This window comes from Rattus rattus, chromosome 5 (assembly GCF_011064425.1).
Source record: "Rattus rattus isolate New Zealand chromosome 5, Rrattus_CSIRO_v1, whole genome shotgun sequence".
Taxonomy (NCBI): domain Eukaryota; kingdom Metazoa; phylum Chordata; class Mammalia; order Rodentia; family Muridae; genus Rattus; species Rattus rattus.
The window spans coordinates 37,794,694-37,816,858 of NC_046158.1; the positions used below are offsets into that span (position 1 = coordinate 37,794,694).

General features: G+C 41.1%; 1 protein-coding gene across 18 annotated transcripts in view; it reads right to left on the minus strand.

The window, feature by feature from the left end:
• The window catches only part of Baz2b (bromodomain adjacent to zinc finger domain 2B), a 288,132-nt gene that overhangs the window by 196,036 nt on the left and 69,931 nt on the right, over positions 1 to 22,165 (minus strand). For 17 of the 18 annotated variants that reach the window (XR_004387992.1, XM_032903348.1, XM_032903359.1 and 14 more), the window contains one exon: positions 12,822 to 13,168. The gene's annotated coding sequence lies outside the window, so the exon portion shown is untranslated. Of the gene's footprint in view, positions 1 to 12,821; positions 13,951 to 22,165 lie in introns of those variants that run through there. The other variant, XM_032903349.1, reaches the window with a different exon arrangement.

The following is a 22,165-nucleotide window of genomic DNA, read 5'->3' on the forward strand; positions in this document are numbered from 1 at the left end:
GAATGGACACCTGCAACACACATATACCATGCACATCTACCAAGTAAATGATCGCCAAAACTTTAAAAAAGTGATTTTATTCAGGGATATAAGGCTGTTTCAACATATACAAATCATAAACATATTAGGCACAGAACCAGGGACAAAAAAAAAAATCATACAATCACAGAAAAAAAGGATCCCATGGCCGTTCTCCAGCCCCACAGGGTTTCTCTATGTAGCCCAGCCTGCCCTCGAACTCAGAGATCCACCGGCCTCTACAGACTACAAGTGCTGGGGTTAAAAGCATGGACCAGCACCACCCAGTCCACTTCCACAGCTTTTTAATGATAAAAAAAAAAAAAATCCCTGAAGGATATAGGAACAAAAATATAGAAGTCATAGTCATATACACAAGACCTGTTGTGTATTGTACTCAGCATTATACTAAATGAAGAAAAATTAAAAGTTCTTAATTCAAAACAAGAGACAGGGTCTACTGATACCATTCTTAGCATAGGTATTACATTTTAGACAGAACAACAAAGCCAGAGGAAGAGACAGAGGCAATACAAACAAGAAAGGATGGAGTCGAGTTATCCCTAACTCCATACTGGAAAGTCTCTGAAGACTCCACCAGCAAACGGGCGGATTCAGATACAAAGTAGCAGAACGCACAGCCAACATGAAAACCCAGCGCCTTTGCTGGGTACCAATGCTGAGCACGCTGGGAAAGAAATCAGGAAAGCAATCCTATGTACAAGAGCCTCGAAAACCTAGGAATGACTATAACCAGGCAGATAAAAGACACTGAGAGAAAATGGAGAAGTCACTGCAGGATGAGAGGACCTAAGATAATCATGTGCGGGAGAATTAACACTGCGAAAACGCCATATTGCCAAAAGTGATCTACAGAAATAATGCAATTCCCATCACAACATAATGACATCCCTTGTAAAAATAGGAAAAGGTCATAATATGCACACAGAAGCACAGAAGGTTCCAAATAGCCACATTAATTCTGAACATAAAGAATATATGACGAAGCATTCAACATACTTAGCCATGAAAGACAGGCAAACAGAACTACACAGGATTCTGTCTCATCCTGGTCAGAATGCCTTTCACCAAGCAACAGAAACGAAGGCCGGCAAGGCTGCAGGCGAGGTAGGCATGTGAATTAGCAGTCATTATGGAAACCACCACAGGGCTTCCTCAGACCTAACAGAGAACCCATACCACCGTCAAATACACACTCACAGGAGCCAACGCCAGCATAGACAGCCACAGTCTGAACTCTGGGTATCTGCTTTAGTCACATCATGTGCACCCATGGCTGAATGAAGGAATGTGGTAATGACGGTGATGGTGCATCCTTGCACTATAAAGAACAGACACGCCACTTACAGGAAAGTAAACAGACTGAGAATTACCACACTTTAACTCATATGCTGAATCTAAAGTAAAAGCAGCCCTGAGACACTACTGTGAATGGTACACACCTATAACCCCAGCGGCAGAAGGGAGAGCTGGGAGGACTGAGAGTCTGAGGGCACTGTGGCCTACACGGTGACTTCCACACACCTTAAATAAGGCATGAAAGTGGGCCTTGCACGGCGGCACAGACATCTGCAGTCCAAAACCAGAAAGGAGACAACCCAAACCCAACTGTGAAAAGACAAAACTGTTGGACATCAGGCAGTGGTGGCGCAAATCCCAGCATGGGGAGGTAGAGACAGGCAGATCTCAGACTTCAAGGCCAGCCTGGCCCACAGAGAACAAGTTCCAGAACAGCCAGGGCCACACAGAGAAACCTAAATAAACAAATAAACAAACAAGGCATCGCAGTAGAAGGGGTAAAGAGCCAGTGGAAGGAAGGGTAGGTGTAGGAGAGGAGGTAACAAGGCCAGTATCAAGGTGTATCAGAGAACTGTGTGAAGCTATCAGTAAATGCATGTGCTTCACAGAATTTACATCAATAAAAATTAAGTGAAAACGAGCTTGTTAATTCTGATCTGCATCTTCCTCATAGGTATACTTCACACCTGTCAATTATACGTGCGTCTGAAATGTGAGTTTCCTCAGTAGATTCACTGAGTGTACTGGGATTCAGTCTGCGTATCCAGCATCATGACTGCAGCTGCCTTTTTAGCGCGGCTTTTGTTTTGTTTTTGCTTTTGGGGGGTGAGGAGTTGGGATTTTCAATATAGGGTTTCTCCATGTAGCCCTGGCTGTCCTGGAATTTGCTCTGTAGATCAGGCTGCCTCTGCCTCCCGAGTGCTGGGGGTAAAGGCATGGGCCACCACAGTCTGGCTAACACGTTTATTCTTTTCCAAGTCGCTTTATATTCCTCTCTCACAGCATTCTCTGTGGTCCCAGGGCCCCATGGCCAGCAGACAGACAGACAGACAGGGAGAGAAGAAGCCCTGGAAGCATGGTGCAGGCTAGCCTTGCATGTGCAGCAGTGAACCAGGCTGGACATGGGTCAAGACAAGACACCTGTAGTTGTCCTCTGACCCCCACAAGTAGCACATGCGTACATCCACTCAAATACACAAACACACAAACATTTTTTTAAAATAACCAAAACTTTGTAAGAAGCTAGAAGATTATTTTACAAAGAAAAATGCAAATCAAGGCACTAGAGCCACTGGACACTTAATTTGAAGAAAGTAAATCTCCATACTCATAAGGAAGAGAGCGCCAAGCGTCAGACCAGCCTGGGCCGCCAAAAAAAATAAATCAATGTGAAATTCTAGTCACACTTGAGTTGGTCTTTTCCACACCGTCCCATTTCACACATACCGTAACAACATGTGCATGTGCGCCCTCACACTCCGGCAGTTGTGTGGGCTTGGCAAAGGCTATAGAGAGGCTTTTGGAAGGACCAGAAAGAACGCGCTCACCACACCCCGAGCTCCATCTTCTCCTCCGTGACCAACTGATGAGGGCTGTGGATGAGGCCTTTCCTTCCTTTGTGTTGGAATATCTGATTACTCTTTCCGGCTTCAACGCTATTTCTCAATTCTTTATTACAGCACTTGTTTTACTTTGTATGTGTGCATGTGTATATAGATTTACATGTGTAGAGGTCGAAGGAAAACTTAAAGGAGTTGCTTATGGGAATCAAACTCAGGTCATCAGACTTGGTGACAGGAACCTTTAGCCACCGAGTCATCCTGATGGCCCTCATGTTCTCTATGTGCAATGGGATTTATGGTTTATTGAAGCTCTGTGTCGGTACTACTGAAAGTAAGGACTATGTTTTGCTGCCTTTTGTCCTTATGGGTAGCTATGATGGGCTCTCAGCTAGACTGCCTAAAAGAAAGAGAAACAGTTCTCAGTCAGTGCTTGCCTGGAATGCTAGCTTGTCGCCACAAAGGAAGAAAAGGGTCTTGTGTCTCCCTTCCTCACTGTGCTCACTACTCATAGCAGGTACGAGCAGCAGATTAAAAAGGAAGAAAAACTGACAAAAGCGCAGGAGAAGGAAAGCAAAGGGAGAAACTCTGTTAATCATAAAATGACCAAAACACCTCTAAGAGAAAAGGCGGCTGCTGCTCGGTGGCGTTTAACAGACGATCGCTGAAGAGCTTGACTCATTAACCCACTTTCTTCAGAGAAAGGCAGTCAACTTTGGATGCAGAGGAAGAAGGGAAAGTTCCCGTGATATCATCTTCCCAGTGAAAAAAGGTTTAAGTTGAGATAATCTCAAATAAGTTGCAAAACTACCGCACGGTTGCCAGTGGAGAGCTTTGATGGTTTGCTCAGCAGAGGCTTGGCTCCTGCAGGCACCTTGTTGTTGGATCCTTTCTGACCACTGAGTATCCACTGCCCATTCACTTTTCTTCACTAATTCAGTGCTACCTGCGCCAGAGACTTTAAAAATCATTCCAACCAGAAGCTGCCCCTTTCCTATTTTGATTTTTCAAAGACTTATTGTGTGTAGACTGGGTGGGGAGAGCGAGTCTTTAACCCCAGTGCTGTGGAGGCAGAGGCAGTCGATCTCTGTGTTCGAGGCCAGCCTAGTCTAAAAGAGTGAGTTCTAGGATAGCCAGGGCTACACAGAGAAACCCTATCTCCAAAAACCAAAGACAACGATGTACTGTGTGTATGAATGCAGTCACGCATGTATCACAGTCACGCAGGCATCTGAGAGGAGGTTAGAAGGCAATGTGGAGGAGTTGGTTCCCTTTGTCTGCCTTGTTCTGAGGCAGGGTCTAGCTTGTTTCTGCCACTAAGCTATGTGCTCACTGACTAATCTCTATCTCCTGTTGTGCTGCAGGACTCCTGGGATTGCATGCCCGGTTTCATGCTCCGTGCATGGGATGGACAAAGCACAGAATCCACTCAGATGGCCAGCTTATACAGCAAGCACTTTATCCCTTAGACATCTCCATGGCTTCTGTTCTGAACTCCCATTAAGCTTCTTAAAAAAGAAAAGATTTATTTATTTATTTCATGTGAGTACACTGACGCTGTCTTTAGACGCACCAGAAGAGGGATTTGGATCCCATTACAGATGGTTGTGAGCCACCATGTGGTTGCTGGGATTTGAACTCAGGACCTCTGAAGAGCAGTCAGTGCTCTTAACCGCTGAGCCATCTCTCCAGCCCCCCATTAAGCTTCTACACACAGCTTTCCAGATGCATGCCTAGACAGAGCACTCAGAAACAGAGAATTAAAGTTGCTCCTCTCTTTCCTCTATTATCACTAGAACAAGAAAAGTACAGTAAGTACTCAAAGATTCTCTTGTAGCTGATGTTGAGTCCGTTCATTTTTCAAAAGAAAGCTAAATTGTGCTTTACTGATTTATCTCACCCTTCCTCTTTGCTCCTTACAATTACCTATGTGATAAGAACTGGAAGGCAAAATTCAACCTTTCATCTCAGTGAAAAGCTCAGGAAAACCTGAGTGACTCTTCGGAAGAAGGCCAGGCTTACAGCCTTTGCTCCGCCCACAGTCCTGGGGGCAATCCCAGGGCAAAACACAACGACAACAACAAACTCCTTTTCTTTCCTCTGCTTACTCACTGATGAGACTCTGTGGAGCAGAGAAGTTCTGAGAGCACACTTGCCAAAGAGAAAGAACGGACAGAGAATAGTTCACAAAATGACCAATTTCAATAATGGCAATTTAACTGCATAAAGTTTGTAACTCAGAACTAAAATGTGATGCTGTGTCCTTTATAACCTTTGAATTTATTATTTAGAGAAAAAGGACAACCTACTACCAGCTAGATTTAGATTAAACCTAGCATATATTCTGTTATGTTACCAATACATCCAGCCGTCTGTGAAACCAAGTAAGAGGAGTGTTTCTCAACCTCACAGTATGAGACCCACTTCATCATTCTGCACGCAAGCACAAGTGTGAAGACGCTACCATGTCATGTGGGAAGCTCAGGATAACTGCATCATCACACATCCCTCCTGTGTACACTTACTTTAACATACACAAAGCAATGCTCTCCTCCCTGTCACTCCTAGAAGGATACACAGACCAGCATTTTACAGGCTCCTCCCACTCCAAGGAGAAGCTGGGGATGCTGAGTCTGTTTCCTTTTCTCTGCTTATAGTTACAAGTGACAACAGCCAGCGTATAGGAAGCTCTGAGAGACGGATTAACAGGTACCTTCTAAAGCTTTTAAGAGCCCCTCAAAGCAAAAAAGACTACTTACTAGTCCGTCCAAAAACTAGAGTAGCCACATAACCTTCACATTCTTCTAACCCAGTTCCCAAGGCCAGTCAACTGCCTCTCAGCTTCTGACACTACCTATGAGCTAAAAGTACTACCTCCTTTCCACATAAGAAGACATTATTTTACAAAGTAATTGATATCAATCTTTTATTTCTCAAACTAATTGTAACTATTAGTTAAACTATTAACAAACAATAAAATTCTTAAGTAAAATCAACTCGGTTTTTTAATCTGGACAAAATTATAAAATCTGATTATCCAATATTTGAATAGTTGTATAATTTAGGTTTCTTTAGGTAGCTGGCCGAGTTTTAGACAAAAGTAACTATTCTCCAGATACGATACAACCTCCTGTACTTGTTTTACTCCAAGGTCCTGTGTGTTACTCAGAATCCAACTTAAATAGATTATTTAAAATTGAAGCTGTTGTGTGTTGCAAACACAGCTAAAATGAAGAGCTTCTGTAGCAGCAGTGACTAGATTTTAAATGCAGGTAGATCAATAAAAAAAAAAATCACCAAGCAAGGCTTCCGTGTGAGTGGAATGGTTTATAATAGCTTGCAAATGACTATGTGCTTGCTGTAACCAGCTGCTCTTAAATTATGAATATGCAACCAATTCGGGTTAAAGCCGAATCCCAGCACTATTTCTACGGAGAAATCCCAGTAGTTCTGCTTGTGCTCCATGTTAGCTCTGTTAAGGATACAAATAGCAGTAAGCTTCCGAACAAATAGGACCAAACTATTGGCATTTCATGCACCAGGTCCATTATCACAGCAGGAGTGCCAATCATTGGTACATTCCTATAACAGCTCACGCAATATGACAATGATCTTGCCGGGTAAAAAAAATCAAACTCTCTGCAGCATACTCAAGTCCTTCTGACGACCTAACGCTTCCTCACCACAGCCAATCAGATAGGCAGGCCTGATCTACCACAAGACTTGCACTAAGCTTGAGACATTTAAAAACATCAATCATAAAAACAAAGACAGGACATTGAATTATACAGTATTAACCTCCAGGGTTTGCATACAAAGACCTTAGATTTATTTACGTCCCAGTGAGTTAAGAGCTTCAGTACACCGTTCTTTACACCAAGCTGACTGCCAATGTGATGAACCGCTCTGCCCTCAGCAGGAGTGCACGGTCTTTGATTAATGAGTGCATGTTTGTAGGAAAGTGTTAAGAGGAGAAAACAGAAAGTGGAAAAAGAGAAAAAAGAAGAAAAAACCCACACAATTATGTAGACATAGGGCAGAACTATCTTCAAATCATATGTGTGTCTTTCTTACATTATAAACTACACAAACAAAATCAGTAAGGCTTCATATCTATATATTACCTTTATCATTATCCTCACTGCTCAGCAATTTTTATTTAAATGAATATCACTCAAAGGCCAAATTATATGACAACCCTTATATAAGAAGTATTTTAAAAACAACTTCATTTTCAAAAATATATAATAAGAGCAAAATACAAGATAAAATTACTTCACCTCATACTGTCATAAATGCCTATTGAAAGCTAGATGCTTAGCTGACATTAAAATTTCAAAATGAAGTTTTAAGTGTAACCATTAAGTATTTTATAGCTCAAACTCTTTTTTTTTTTTTTTTTTTCTTTTTTTCAGAGCTGGGGACCGAACCCAGGGCCTTGTGCTTGCTAGGCAAGCGCTCTACCACTGAGCTAAATCCCCAACCCCTATAGCTCAAACTCTTGAGTTGTCACAAATCAAACAAAACTCAAGGCAGACTTAAAAATCATATAAAGTCATTTAATATTCCTGCTTCTAGCAGATGTTCCCAATATTTTATAACTCTGTTTTGGAAATGAAATAAATATTCTTATTACACATGTATTATTATGTTTTTGTTTTGTTTTTAGGTTTTTTGAGACAGGGTTTCTCTGTGTGGACCTGGCTTTTGGGCTGTCCTAGAACAAGCTGACCTCAAATCCAGAGATCTGCCTTCCTCGGGATCCCACGTCCTGGGATTAGAGGTGTGCACTCTCACACCCAGCCAGCCCCAGTTTCAAAGTACAGAAACACATGAGGATTCAAGTTTAAACTCATACAGACCTGCCCAGCATTGTCCTCCCTTAACAATATCATACTGACTTCTACTGAAAGAGCGGGGTGCATGCCGGAAGTACTATATACCTCTGACATCGAGCTAAACCTTCGTGTCTTTAAATAATTAATACACAATGCGATTCACCATAATTTCGTTTGTGTGACTATCTGCCCTGACAGAAATACCTGTTAAGTAAATATGTTTCTTCAGAAGCTAGTCACAGGGCCAGAGAGATGTCTCAGCAACTCAGAGGGCCTGTGTTTAGTTCCAGCACCTACACTGGGTGACTCAAAAAAGCCTGTACCTGCACAAAATCCCACTACCAACCCCACACATATACACATAATTAGAAATAATCAAATGAATCTTTTAAAATGACCCCGCACAGTTTAATTCAGGAGAATGACTTGGTTTTCAAGGAACTTTATGGCTACCATACAAAGAGACTAGGATGCTGTATCACCCCAAGATAAACTCTAACTTTAGTGACAGTGACGCATGACTTCCCTAAAAGCAAAGACTCCGTAGACTTAGGACTTGAGGAACTAATCCCAGAATCACTCAGCGGTGTGTCATACAAGTTGAAAATTTGCTCATATTATAGAGAAGTCATTTTCTGTTGTTTTATTTGAGGCAGGGTTTCTCTCTGTAACTCTGGCTGTCCTGGAACTCACTCAGACAGCTGCCATTAAAAGCATGACCACCACTTTACGGGGAGTCTTTTTTTTTTTTCCCCTTTTTTTACACGAAGTCTTTTTAATAGGACTTATTTTAGCAAATTAAGCCTTCCAATGATCAATTTTACATTTTTTTCAATTTTACATTTTATGTATTTATTTTTTAAAGTTATACTCTTTAAAGAGTTCTTAAATTTTATTCTATTTTAAGATCTAAAACTTTGAAAAAAATCAATGAATACTGGGATTTTTTTAAAAGGTCTCAAAAATAATAATATACACTACGTTCTGTCACCACCACTGATTGTTTTCTTTCCTTCCAGCTTTCTCACAACGCACCGGTCAAGATGACTATTCCTACCCTTTGCTCCTTTGTATTTCCCCTCCTACCAACAAAACTATGCAAGTAATTAGAAGAAGTACAAAGCTCAGGCACCACCAAGATAATGGTGCAGTTGGAATACTAAGTCACGGGCGAGCTGAAGCCACAGGTAGAAGTGGCACAAGCCTGGGATGCCAGCCCTCAGGAGGCCAAGGAAAGACCCTGGTGGAAGCCAGCAAGAAGCTACAGTCAAGACTCTGCCTCTCGAAACAAACAGAATGCTCTTTCGACAACAAAAGCATGATTTTAGTTTAAGAAAATCATTAAATAGCTACTAGGAGAATAATTTAGAACACAGTCTTATGAATTTTTAAAGTCTTATGAATCTTGGCCTCGTTAGAAAATTACAAGCAGAATGGTCTATTCTCCAATAAGTATTTCTTTTCTGATCATTTCCCACAGTAAAAGTTTAAAGAAACATTAAGCCAAGTGAGCTAATATTTATTAAATAAAGCACAATATTTTAAGACTTTGTTACTCAAAATATTTAATTTTCTGTAATTAAAAAAACCCTAAAATACTTACTAGACAATTTGATTAATCCCTCAGGAAATTAAGTATATTAAAAAAAAAAAATCACTGAACCCTGATTACATAATTTCTTACAAGGGTCACACCACTTTCTGACTTTGTTTGCTCTATGCCATGACTCTTTTTTTTTTTTTTTTTTTAGTAGCTTTCTAAGAAAGACTAGTTCAATCACTCTAAAACTACGATTTTAAACCCCTTTCTTGTATGAAATCTTTACACCTATGAGTCATTAAGGTCTAATATACTACCTTCCACTGACTCAAGGAGATAAGACAGAAACCTTGAACTTCTGTGCAACTGTGGTATCCACATCTTGTATAGTAACACAAAAGTAGCAACAAAGACATTAACAATTGCAGTTCAAGCTGGGAGTGACTGTTCTGTTTCAATTCAATGACACCACTAATGGCTTCTTAGCAGCTCCATGAAATCAACCAGCTGTCAAGTTGATGCATCAGAAGGAGCAGCTATGCACTCCCATAAGAAAAAGCAACACATCAGGATGTTTGGCAAAACATCTGCTCCTTTACACTGCAACTCTATAATAAACATGCAAACAAAGAAAAGAGAGAAAGGGCAACACGTTCAGAGTCCCTAGCTCCCCTTACAGCTTGTGTGCACTCTAAGTGAGTGGCTTGTAGACACTAAAAGCAAATTTCTGCTAAGTCCCATACTTTTTAAGATATTCTATTCTTTTGAAAAAGCTAAATACACTCTGATCTTTCAAGAAAGCCCAGAATTACACAAAATATTTACATTTACAAATAAACAGTAAACTATATTCATCAAGTCAAATCATAATGTACAAAACTCAAATATGAAAACTCAAATATATTCTTTCCCTTCACACTATTTAGTAAATGAGGCTGACAGTATTGTAATCAATGCATTTGCCAAGACTGAGCAGCTAAGACCCCATCTTCACTACTATAAAGAGTGAATGCACTAGCTTAGCCTAGTCAATGTAATAGTTTAACCAATAACATTTCAGATCGCATTATCTGGGTTTTAAAATATGAACCTAGCCCTATTTCTCTGAAAACCATTATATGACCATACTAAGTTCTGATAAATAACTTCCTGTTTTAAAAGCACACAACCTGATTTCCTAAAAAATAAAATGTCGCCATCGCTTAAATACATTTTACATTCAGCATTTGCTGCAAATATTTGTAAAATCTTACTTTTCTACTGAGACACACAAATGCCATAGTGTCATCTAAATTATTGATTGTGCAGCAGTGTTTACAATAGGTGTGAGACAGCAACGGACTTAACTACCATTTTCTTAAACTGCTTATCCTCTGTTGCTCCCATTTATAATCTGCCAAGTCTTCTAGTCCTTTGTTGCATGTATAATTTAGAGCCATCTGTTCTATGTGCTTTTAACTATTTAAACATTTTTCACCTACCTACCACTCACTAAAGAGCAGACATTCGATTCAGTTAAGATTTCTATGGAGCATTTTACATGCAGCAAATTTCTGAGTAAATAGCAGAGAACAGCACAGAATATTCTACAGACACTTAAAACATACCATCTACAATGGAAGTTTTCGTATACTAGACAATATTAGACAACCTCCTTAATGTAGTTAGAATTTTTCTATTAGCTTTTTTGTGTAAGTTCATTGTAGTCAATGTTTTTTCCCCAACCCAGAAGACAAAGGGAATGCAAATTAAATACAGACAGTTTCATGTCCCTGTTAGGAGAGATGTAAATATGCTGACTGAAAATGACTACTGGAGACAGAATTACGCTTTCCCATTCAATTTACTGTGCCTATTTATATACTCCTCAGTGAGTGTATCATTAAGTAGGGTCATGTGACCAGCTCAACTTTTTTTTTTTTTTTTTGGTAAGGTGAAAAACTATATTTTAGACAAATTTAGATTGTAGTTTGTATCATTATTTTTATGATGGTTAATAAAGTTTACATCAAAAGACAGTAAATTACCTATTAAAGTTAATTCTGCCTTTTATATGCTAAACTACATTTTTTGCCAACCCTTTGACTTTAATATTCACTACTAAGATGTAAAAGTATCAAGAATCTGAATGTTCTGATATTCTGTATAGTTCTTTTAAAACGTAAATATCACGAAAGAGAACTCAATTATAAAAGGGGACGTACATATCCCAAGCGATGTATATATAAATATTAACTAAGCTCAATTTGTTAGCTCTGTGGAACCTCGTAAGAACTATATTGTTACAAATACACTGGAAATTTTAAAGAAAACCCTCGTGCACAAAACTAGGTGAATACTAAGTGGCACAGTAAAAGTTTTGATCATTTAAAAAAAAATCTTCCACTTGTTACCAAACATGAAGAGTTTTGCGATCCGTTCTGAATGCAAAATACAAAAATAAACTACATAAGTTACCACTAGACTCTAAGTTAAACGATTCCGAAAAATGAAAAAATTTTGAGGAAAACGAAAACCACTTTGGGGAAATTTTCTTGATAAAAGTTTACATGACGTCACATGGCCCCCTGAACCGTTCCTAAACTTTGAGCCTCATCCAGGCACACTTTTTGCATTTCTATGGCTTCTATCCCTTCCTTAAAAATTAAGAGAGAGAGAGAGACAGACTTGGGAATAAAAATTGCCCAAGATGGCGAAACGCTTGTTGTTTAGAGGGCAGGGGGAAAAATGGAGGATATTGTAATATACACAAAGGGATAAATTTCAACAACTCGGCCACGGACTGCAGCTGCTTCTCTCTTTACAAGGAAACAACACACAAAAGATAAACACCGAGGAGAGGGGAAGAGGAGCCAGCCCCCACCCCGCGGGGCCGGCTCCGAGTCTCCGCACACTTCCTAGCCTTTCCCGATCCCAATTCCGGGGTTCGCAGAACTACTTTAGGGGAGGGGAGCGGGGCGCCGCGGGGGAGGGCGCGGAGATCCAGGGCCCGGAGCCCAGCCCGCCAGGCCGCCGCGGCCCCGGGACGCCCGGAGCCCGCCCGAAGCCGAGCCGCCGGGTACCTGCCGCCTGGAGCCGCGGCCCCACCCCCACCTGGCTCCGGAGCCCCGGCGGCCTGGCGCGGGTCGGCGGCGCGAGGCTGCCGGCCGGGGCGGTGGCGGAGGCGGCCAGGGCCGGCGCCTCGGGAACTGCCCGCGGGAGCTGCAGCGAGCCGGGCTGGAGGACGCCGCGAGGCCGGCGGCGAGGGCGGCAGGCACAATGGAGGGACGAGGCCCGGCGGCCCGCGCCCGCACTCCCAGCAAAGTTTCCGTTCCGAGGAGCCCGCACCCCCCACCCCGCCCGGGACCAGGGCCCCGCGCCCTCCGCCCGGGACTCTAGTCGGGACCCCAGAGCCACCGCTGCGTCGCAGCCCGCACAACAAAGAGACACACCGGGCGGCGCGGGTAAACAGCGGCCGGCGCCTCGGGAGGGCTCCAGCCCGCAGCCGCCGCTCTCCGCCCGGAATCCACCTCTCCCGCACCCTCGCACCCCGGCTCTCAAACTCACCTTCACTTTCGAACTGAGTTGCGGGGAAAGGGATTTTCGCCCTTCCCGGGTGCGGGCTAAGCTTTTCGAATCCCCACCGCCTCCTTATTTCTCTTATAATTTCTGCAAGAAAGTCTAGGGAGTTGGAGTGGAGGTGAGATCCGTGATCGCGAAAGCCCTGGCTCCCTCCGTCCCCGTCTTCCGCCGCTCTCTCTCTGATTAGTTCCTATCCGGCAGCAGATTGAAGCAGGAGATGATTCTTCTCAAGGTTTGTTCAGCAGCTTCACTTCTAGGCGAAGGCTTCATGAACCAAGTGACGTCAACCAACAAGGCTTCTCTCTCTCTCCTCTCTCTAACAATGAAAGTTGCTGTTAACAAGGGAAAAAAGAGCGAGAGAATTGTTTATACCATTTCAGTTCCAATAATAAATGACCTATCAGCTCTAAAAGGAGCCAAGGGAGGGGGCTGCTTCTTCAATCCAAGAATACTGTATCTTTGAGTTTGCACCGCTCCTCGTCCCAGGAAAAAGTTAAGAAACTTAAATGTTTTGTTTTGCTTTTCGGGGGTGGGGGGGACCAAAACAGAACTGAATACTTAATTTTTAAAAAACGTAAACGGACTGTTAGAGAATATAGATTAGCCATCCCCTCCAACTTTTATGTTTGTAAACTAGGAATTGTGGTGGAGCCTACACGCTAAATTAATATGCCAAGAATTTATGCATGTTAGGGTTCAAAAAAGGGCGCAAGGCGATCTCAAGGTAAACTACTAATGCTTTTCCATGGACGAATTAAACTGGTTGTAATATTCATGATGTGAGTCAAAATAATATTCAAATAAAAGACATTTAAACACTAAGCCCTTTAACAGTTATTTGTATAATATGTACGCCATAATTTCATTTTTTCTAGTGGGGGGGGGTAGTTTAACTGTAAGAACTAAACACTTTAAAAGACCAGTAGCCCATTACCAACTAAACGCGCTGTGCTCTATCTGAGCCCCAGAATATCAGCTGGCTGTCTCAGTTTTTAACCTTCCACTCCCCAATTCCCTTCAACCAATCAAGTTAAACTAAAGGTAAAGAACACCCCGTTCCCTGCAACAGTGTACCCGCAGCCTTCTAAAAAGCGATTTGAAAGAGAAAATTTTTTAACCTTGGTACACGTTATCACCCACGAAGAAAGAAAGGTAATTTTTAAAAACCATTAAGGTGTTCTTTTTCCCCTTAAGAACACAATAAAACTCTTGAAGTTTGTGTAATTACAAATTAGATAATTTAGTTTTCAGGATGAAAACCAAGTAAAAATTTAGTTGTGGGAGAATGATTTGAACATATATTATTTTATGCATACATATGTGGCTAGATGTATCTTAAAAGATGCTATTGTTCTATGTTTCCTCCTCAACCACTGGCTGTGATTTTAATTGTGCTGGAGGATCTTCATTAGTATTAACACATGGGGAGATTTCACAAAGCTGCTTCATTAGGAAGAAAAAAAAGCTGGCAGACTAGGTCTTTTTGCAGCACTGAGAATGTCAGCCTTACCTCGGTCATTTGTAACATAATAAGTGCAAGCACAATGATTGCGAGGCAGGAGCGTGGGGGAAGGGCAGCAATGCTGCTGTCTAATGGGGGCATCTGAAAAGACGGCTGCTCATTACATAGTAATGTATGCTAAAAATTAGTGAAGATGATGTCTCGGGAGACTGATGCTAAATAAATTAATGTGCTGATATGTTTTTAATTATTATTTTTGTAGTAGTTTATTTCAATCTTAGGATTCACATTGAGCAGCAAAGCTGTGCTAGCACTTATTGATTTTTTTCCCCTGCCACATTCCCGGAATACAGATTTTAATCACTTCACTACACCACACTCAGTAATTTCATTAAAAACTGGAATCTTCCATCCCCAGAAAAGCATTTAATTTCAATGACATACAATTTCTCTTTTAGCAGCAAACTGTCTCTATAGTAAAGCTGGCCTGAGGTTCACATGCATGCTTTAATCCTGAGTTTGCCATGCTCTGCATTCCTTACAAACTATGATTTCAGTAACTACCTAATAACTGTAATAAAGACCACAATTCTCTTACAATATATTATTAACTCGTATTTAATTAACTCAGAGGCCAAGCTCTACACATGTATGACCAGGTCAACAATTCCAGCATCTCAGATTGATTAATAATGTCCAGATAAACATGGATTCAGTGTAAGTATGGATGGGAGCATGTAGACTAGGATCCTAAGTCGCATCGAAAAAGTCTCTTATTATTCCACAATGGTGGTCATTACTCAAATGGAATTTAGCAATATTTCTGTATATAAAGTAGAATGTTGATATTTCAATATTTGTTACTGACACTTTGCCTAGTTAACATTAGTTTAGGAGAATAAGGAAAGAGGAATGTTTTCAAGTTGTCCTGATTTTCAGGATTCTCTTAAGATGCAATTCTCCCTAAACAAAGATGACTAGTACACCATAACTTCTACAACCCAGAATGTTATTCTGCTTAAATGTCATACAAATACACCCAAATATGTATTTTTACAATATTTTTAAGTAAAATGTGGTCCATAGATGCTAAGTTGGTTCCTAAACAATGGGTCTCATAAGGATATGTAATTTACATGACTTGACTTTTAGTGTGGGGGCTATGGGGGAAAGTACAGTAACTAAATTGTGGAAACATCATAAAGAAAAATATATGTGTACACATAATAATCAACTAGTACTATGAAAGCGTATCAATCCTGTGAATGATTATAGAACCAGAGTTCAAAATGCTTTAAAAGTGTGCACACGAAATTTATATTGAAGCTACCAACAACAAAAAGTTGTCATTTCCCTGGTTGTGACATACAGCAAAATGAGCCTTGCCTCTTTAAAAGCTGTGAACGCAAGAAGTGGTTATAGTGAAGTTTTATTCAGAACATTTGAAAACTTATAATCAAGAGTTTCTTATACAATCAGGAAATACTTTGGTAGCAGTCTCAAACTGCCATCAAACATAAAGTTTGATGTAAATCAATATTTAGCACCCCAAATTCTAAACCAATTTCTATATTTTCCTATCAATAATAAAAACTTCATTTTTATATTAAAATACAGCTTTGGGTCCTTCCATGTTATTTGGTCATTGAAAGCAATTCATTGTCCAATATTACACACACACTTTGTTTTGTTTGAGACAATCTCTCTACATAGCTATGGCTGTCCAAGAACTCACCCTGTAGACCAGGCTGGCCTGGGGCTCACAGAGATCCACCTGCCTCTGCCTTCCGAGTGCTAGGATTACAGGCATGTGCCACCATGCTGGACAATTTAGCCTATATTTTAAAACTGATACTTTAAGGTAATGAGATACTAGGACCCTCAGGCTGTATCACTCCAGCACTGACAGGGTCAGACAAAGATGTGTTTCGATTTTTGTGGCGATCATGTCATCCCTTTCCATGTTTTCTCTTTGATCTTTCCACTGATTAACTGAGGAGTCGACAGAATAATTACTATAGTTATAAAATTATTCAGTTCTCACAGCACTTTGTCTTCCACCTGAGATCACCTAATTCAGCACTTAACCATGTGCACAGTGGTGAGAGGACTTAATGATGGAGCAATCTCTTCCGATCTTAATTCCGAGCCTCTGTGTGCCATCTCCCTGCCCTACAGACTACTATGCACCACTCTGAACTCTAACGTGTTGTGCCTGTCCTATAAAGCAGCATCCGGTTTAAGGACCACGGTAGAGAGGTCCATTACTGCCAGTGGTTCTGAAGACTAAGGATTCTGTCTGAACACACACACACACACACACACACACACACACACACACACACACACACACACACGAGAATGGTCTCTGTAGTAGAGATTCTCAACCTGTGGGTCTTGACCCCATTTAGGGTCAAATATCATACTTTCATTATGATTCACAACAGTAGCAAAATTACAGTTTAGAGAAGCAACAAAATAACAATGGTTGGGGGCACAACAACATTCGGAACTGTGTTTAAGGTTAGGAAGCGTCAGGACACAGCTCTGTAGTGCACTGAGCTAGCCAGGTTATATCTTGTTTCTGTTCCAATGCTAATGAAGCTCTGTTTTCACTCACTGAGCAGACATTTGAGTGCTTGCTGTATGCTATGCTTGAGCGCTTGCTGTATGCTATGCACTGTGTGAGAAGGTGCAAAAACATGAAGAACTCACTTTCTGTTTGATGTTGAAAGTGTGAAATTCCTAAGAGACAACCAACTTTATAAAAACACAAAGTTTTGTGAGATTAAAAGTAGAGTTACTAAATTCTGACTAGGTTTAAAAGGCTTTATCAAAGACTACATTTGAATGCCTGACAAGAGGTTAGGGATTGAGGGGAGAGAGGTATTCTAAACACAAGAATCACTGTTTACACATCTCCTGCTGGGCAATGCAGTTAGGATGGGCTGTGAGGGTGCAGGCCTTTAATCCTAGTACTTGAAAGGCAGAGGCAGGTGGATCTCTAAATTCAAGGGTGAGCTATAGAGTAAATTCCAGGACAGCCAGTGCTACACAGAGAAACCTTATTTTGAAAAACAAAATATAATAGTAATAATAATAATAATAATAATAATAATAATAATGAAATAAAATAAAGAAATGTAATTAAGTAGGAGCTTTCAGTATGAGGAATGAAGAAATGACAGCGATGATGAGACGGCCGCACATGAGGCCGTAGAGGAGGCTGCGATCTGATACTGAGAGGCTAAGGTTTATGGTAAGGTGGGGGATTTATCCTGAGAGCCAGCAAATGTTAGTAAAGGATTAACATGATTGACCTTGGTTTAAAGGAATAATAACTGTGCAGGCGGTGCAAATGACGGGCTGGAGTATGAAGAGATTGTTTAGTTTAGAGTAGCGGTGCAGGCCTGTCATCCCAGCTGCTGGCACACTGAGGGAGAGTCCACGAGTCTAAATCCGGCATGGGTTATACAGCAAGACTATAAATCCAAGTAATAAATAACAAATAATACAGTGAAATAAACAATTCACCAAAGACTCTGCAAGAGGGAGTGGCATTGGAGGCTTAAACTCTGATGATCTGGGGCAAATTTTCAGTGGGACTAAAGGACAACAGAATCAAGGTGAAGAATGAGGTGGGGAGGGCTAGAGGGATTTCTAGCTGAGGGCATTGGGTTGATGCTGGAGTCACGAAGTGCAGTCCCGGATGTGTAGGAAAATGCCCGTCCCAAGTCGGTTGGCAATCAGAGTTTAACACTGTGTTTAGTTCAACAGGCTTTTAATTTTGATGGTAGCCATCAAGTCAAGTACAAAACTTCTTCCAAACATATATACCCAACTATAGAACAAAGATTCCCTAGCAAGCTGGACTCTTCTTCCCTTCCTGTTTCTTCTTCCCTCACCCACTGTCACCTGGCCTCCCCACACTTGACTTCCTCTCTAAAGGTGTTTGTGGTAACTACCATAAGCAGAAACTGATTTCAACATTCATGGGGAAAAGAAAGCTTTAAAAATAAAAACAGAGTGGAGGCCAATCAGACTAGACATTGAATTATTGTGAAGCATTAAAAGTTAGCTGTTAGTAAGTGACAAGGAAGTAGAGCCGACTCAAGTGACGACATGAATGTAACCCAGATAAAAGGTGTGTCTCACAGTAGGACACAGACATGACTACATGTATATAACACAGACAAAAGGTGTGTCTCACAGTGGGACAGAGACAGACTTTAACTGGTCTTTAAATCACCATGTTTCCATACTGAAAAAGATAAACTTCGATCTTTCCAAGAATCATTTTCAAAGAGATGAGCTGTTTCATATAAAATGTACATCTTGTAGTGTAGAACTCTGTGGGAATCCCTTAGAGACAGGGAAAACCTTCCTAGCCATGTTGAAATCATATACAGTAAACTCAAAGACTGCTGAATTTCATCACATAAAATAAACTTTATGGAAAAGGGGGGCCCCTCAAGAGCAAAGTACAAACATGAATGATGAACTGTGAAAGGGACTTTTCCACATACACATAACTAATAACCTGACATAAAATGAGTATTTTTCAACAGAGGAAAATAACTGGGCAGCAAAATACAAGAGAAAGAAACAGATTTTACATGAAAAGAATGCAAATGTTTCTTAAGTAAAAACACAACCTTTGTATGAGAAATACAAATTAAATCACTCAGATACTATTTCTCATCCATTAGTTTGCAAAAAAAAAAAAGGCTAAGTTTTACAATACAGCCCCTTAGAAAAGTTCTTGTGAGGAATGGGGTGGGCCCATACCCCATTTTTACATGTAGTTTACTTGAGTACATAATGGAGAAGAAAATCCCAACAAGGGAGAAATTCATAGCTTCTAACAGAGTTATACACATATGTACTTTCAGAATAGCAAATCTCACTTTCAGAAATGTGACTCAAAAATGATGAAAATTGGGTGTATAGGTTCAGCTCATTAATAGAAAAAGCTGAGAAATAAACCAAAAAGCAGGCAGGAGGAAAGCTTGTGTGCGCTCCATCATCTGATCTTACCTAGACTTTTGTCAAGTGAATGATACATTGAAACCTCAAATACAAGCTTACCCAGGAGAAGGCAGGGTAGGGTGGCAAAAGAAACAGTTTGTGACTTTCTCAAATCTGTTCAGTAGACACGGCTGGAGAACTTTATGAAATCAAACAAGAATCGAGTATTTAAAAGATACTACATGAAATGACAAACTTGTATTTGATGGCGAAACTGTACAGAAAAGAATTAACCATGTCTTTTAAAAACACTATGAGGGCTTGGGGTGTAGCTGGATGGAACACACTTAACACGGGTGTGCCTGCATTCAGCCTCCAGCAGGCACCAAGTAAGCGCAGCAGAATCATAGTCTCAAACAATACAATCCTCCTGCAGTAGCCTAAGAAAAAGATCTCAAAGTAACTATAAATTGCTACTCTTATCAGTAACAATGTCTTTGTGCTATTGCCCTTGGGGTCTTCATGCATAGTCTGAGAATGAGCAAATAAATAAACTAGTGTTTGGGGAAATTAACCTTTGATGTGGGCCAAATGGGAAACATGAAAAACTGTTCTGCTTTAAAATGAACTCGTTCTAAGGTTTATATTTAAAACTGTCTATTTCTTAGCATGTGCCCACTGTAAATATCAAGAAGCGGGGACTAGTGTGATTTCACCCAGCATACAGCCATAGTACTCAGGTTACAGCATCTAAGCACCATCTGCCTGTGAGAATTCCCAGAAGCAAGAGCTGATTCCAAGTTTGGGGCAGAAATACTTGGGATGAATTTAGAATACCCTGCTAATATACTACTAAGTATGGAAACCATTAACAGTGGTTGATGCCTTGTCTAGAGGACTTGGGAGTCAATTCAAGGACACCAATATGAACATCTGCCATTGGCCACAGGAGACGATGTACATCATTAAAAGCCACAGTAATAGGTCAATCATAGCAAGTATTTTTCTTCAAAGTCTCACTTTCAGCTAGGGAAAGATCTATATTAGTTACCCTTCTTACACTGACCAAATTCCTGACAGAGTCAGATTCAGGGAGGAGGGGTGTATTTTGGCTCTCCAGTTTAGGGAAGTAGCCAATCACAGACGGAATGCATGGTGGAGGCCAGGCTGCTGCCACTTCAGCAGAACAGGAAGCTAGGACAGCACAGGAAGTGGTGCCAGGATGTAAAGCCCAAGGCCTGCCACCAATAGATCTACTTCTTCAAGGTCAGTCTGAACTCCAAGGGTATAACCGCCTAAAACTGCTGCTAGCTGTAGAACGAAGGGGTTTAAATGTAAACCAATGGGGGGCATTTTGTTTGTTTTGTTTTGTTTTGTTTTTCAGGTTTCCCTGTGTAGCCCTGGCTGTTCTAGAATTACTCTGTACACCAGACTGAAACTCACCGAGATCCGACAGCTTCTGCCTCCCAAGTGCTGGCATTAAAGGCATGGGTCACACTGGCACCACATTGCAGACACTTTTTTATACCAAGTGTAACAGGAACACCACATTGTTTCTTAGGGGTTTGCTGTTCTTTTATCCATCTGTTTGTTTCGGTTGTGTGTTTGGCTGTTTTGCCTATATGTATGTCTGTGTACCTCAGGTGTGCCTGCTATCAGAGGAGGCAAGATGGGGGTGTCAGATCCCCAGGGGCTGCAGTTACAGATGGCTGTGAGCCATCCTCATGCTGGGAATGGATCCCAGGTCCTCTGGAAGAGCAGCCCATTACTGTTGCCCTTTTTGCAATGCTGGGGATGGAATCTATGGCATTTACAGCTCCAAATGCATATAATGGAAGTGCTCCTCCACTAAAGAACCCAGCCCCAACTCCTTATTTTAAGAATTGATAAGCAAAGAGTCAGGCATGGTGGATCACCACTTTAATCTCAGCTCCAGAGTCGGAGGCAGGTGGAGCTCTGTGAATTTGAGGCTAACCTGGTCTATGAACCAAGTCCAGGACAGCCATGGCATCGTGCAGGGAAGTACTAAGTATCAAGAGCTACACCCAGGTCATCAGAAAGAGAGAGGCTCTGGGCTTGCCATGGGCTTTTGAAAGCCCACACTCCCCACCAAATGACACACTTCTTCCAGTAAGATCATACCTAATCTTCCCAGTCCTTCCAAACACTGTCACTCCCTGGTGACTATGTTCAAAGAGATGAGCCCATGGAGTGCATTCTTACTCAAACCACCGTAACCACACAGTAAGGCTCCTGCGCCTTCCCAACTCTGGTCAGAGATGTCACACTGGTAGGATGAAATGGGCTGGGATGGGAATAGCCATACCATGGATGTGCTCTTACAAGTTTGGTTAATAGTCTAGAACAGTATTTCTCAGCCTGTAGGCTTCCACCCCTTTGGTCTGCAGTGAGCTGAACGACCCTTCCACAGGGCTTGAATATCAGCTATTTATATTACAATTTATGACAGTAGCAAAATTATACACATGAAATACAACAAAAATTACTTTTTGATTGGGGGTCACCACAACATGAGGAACTGTATTAAGGAACCGTAACATTAGGAAGGTTAAGAATCACTGGTCTAGATTTAAGCCAGGAATGGGAACTAGGTATGGTAGCATATACCTTTAACTCCAGCGCTCAGAAGGCAGAGGCAGGTGGGCATCTGTGGGGTCCAGGCCAGCCAAGGCTACACAATGACTCAAAATGGTGTGTGTGTGTGTGTGTGTGTGTGTGTGTATGTTATGCAATAATATATATATATAAAATATAAAATATACGTAATGCTATAAATATATAGTATTATATTATATATTATAGTGATCTAATATATAACTATATATACTATATATCATATTGTATATAGTGACAATATATAGTGAATAAAATTTGAAGT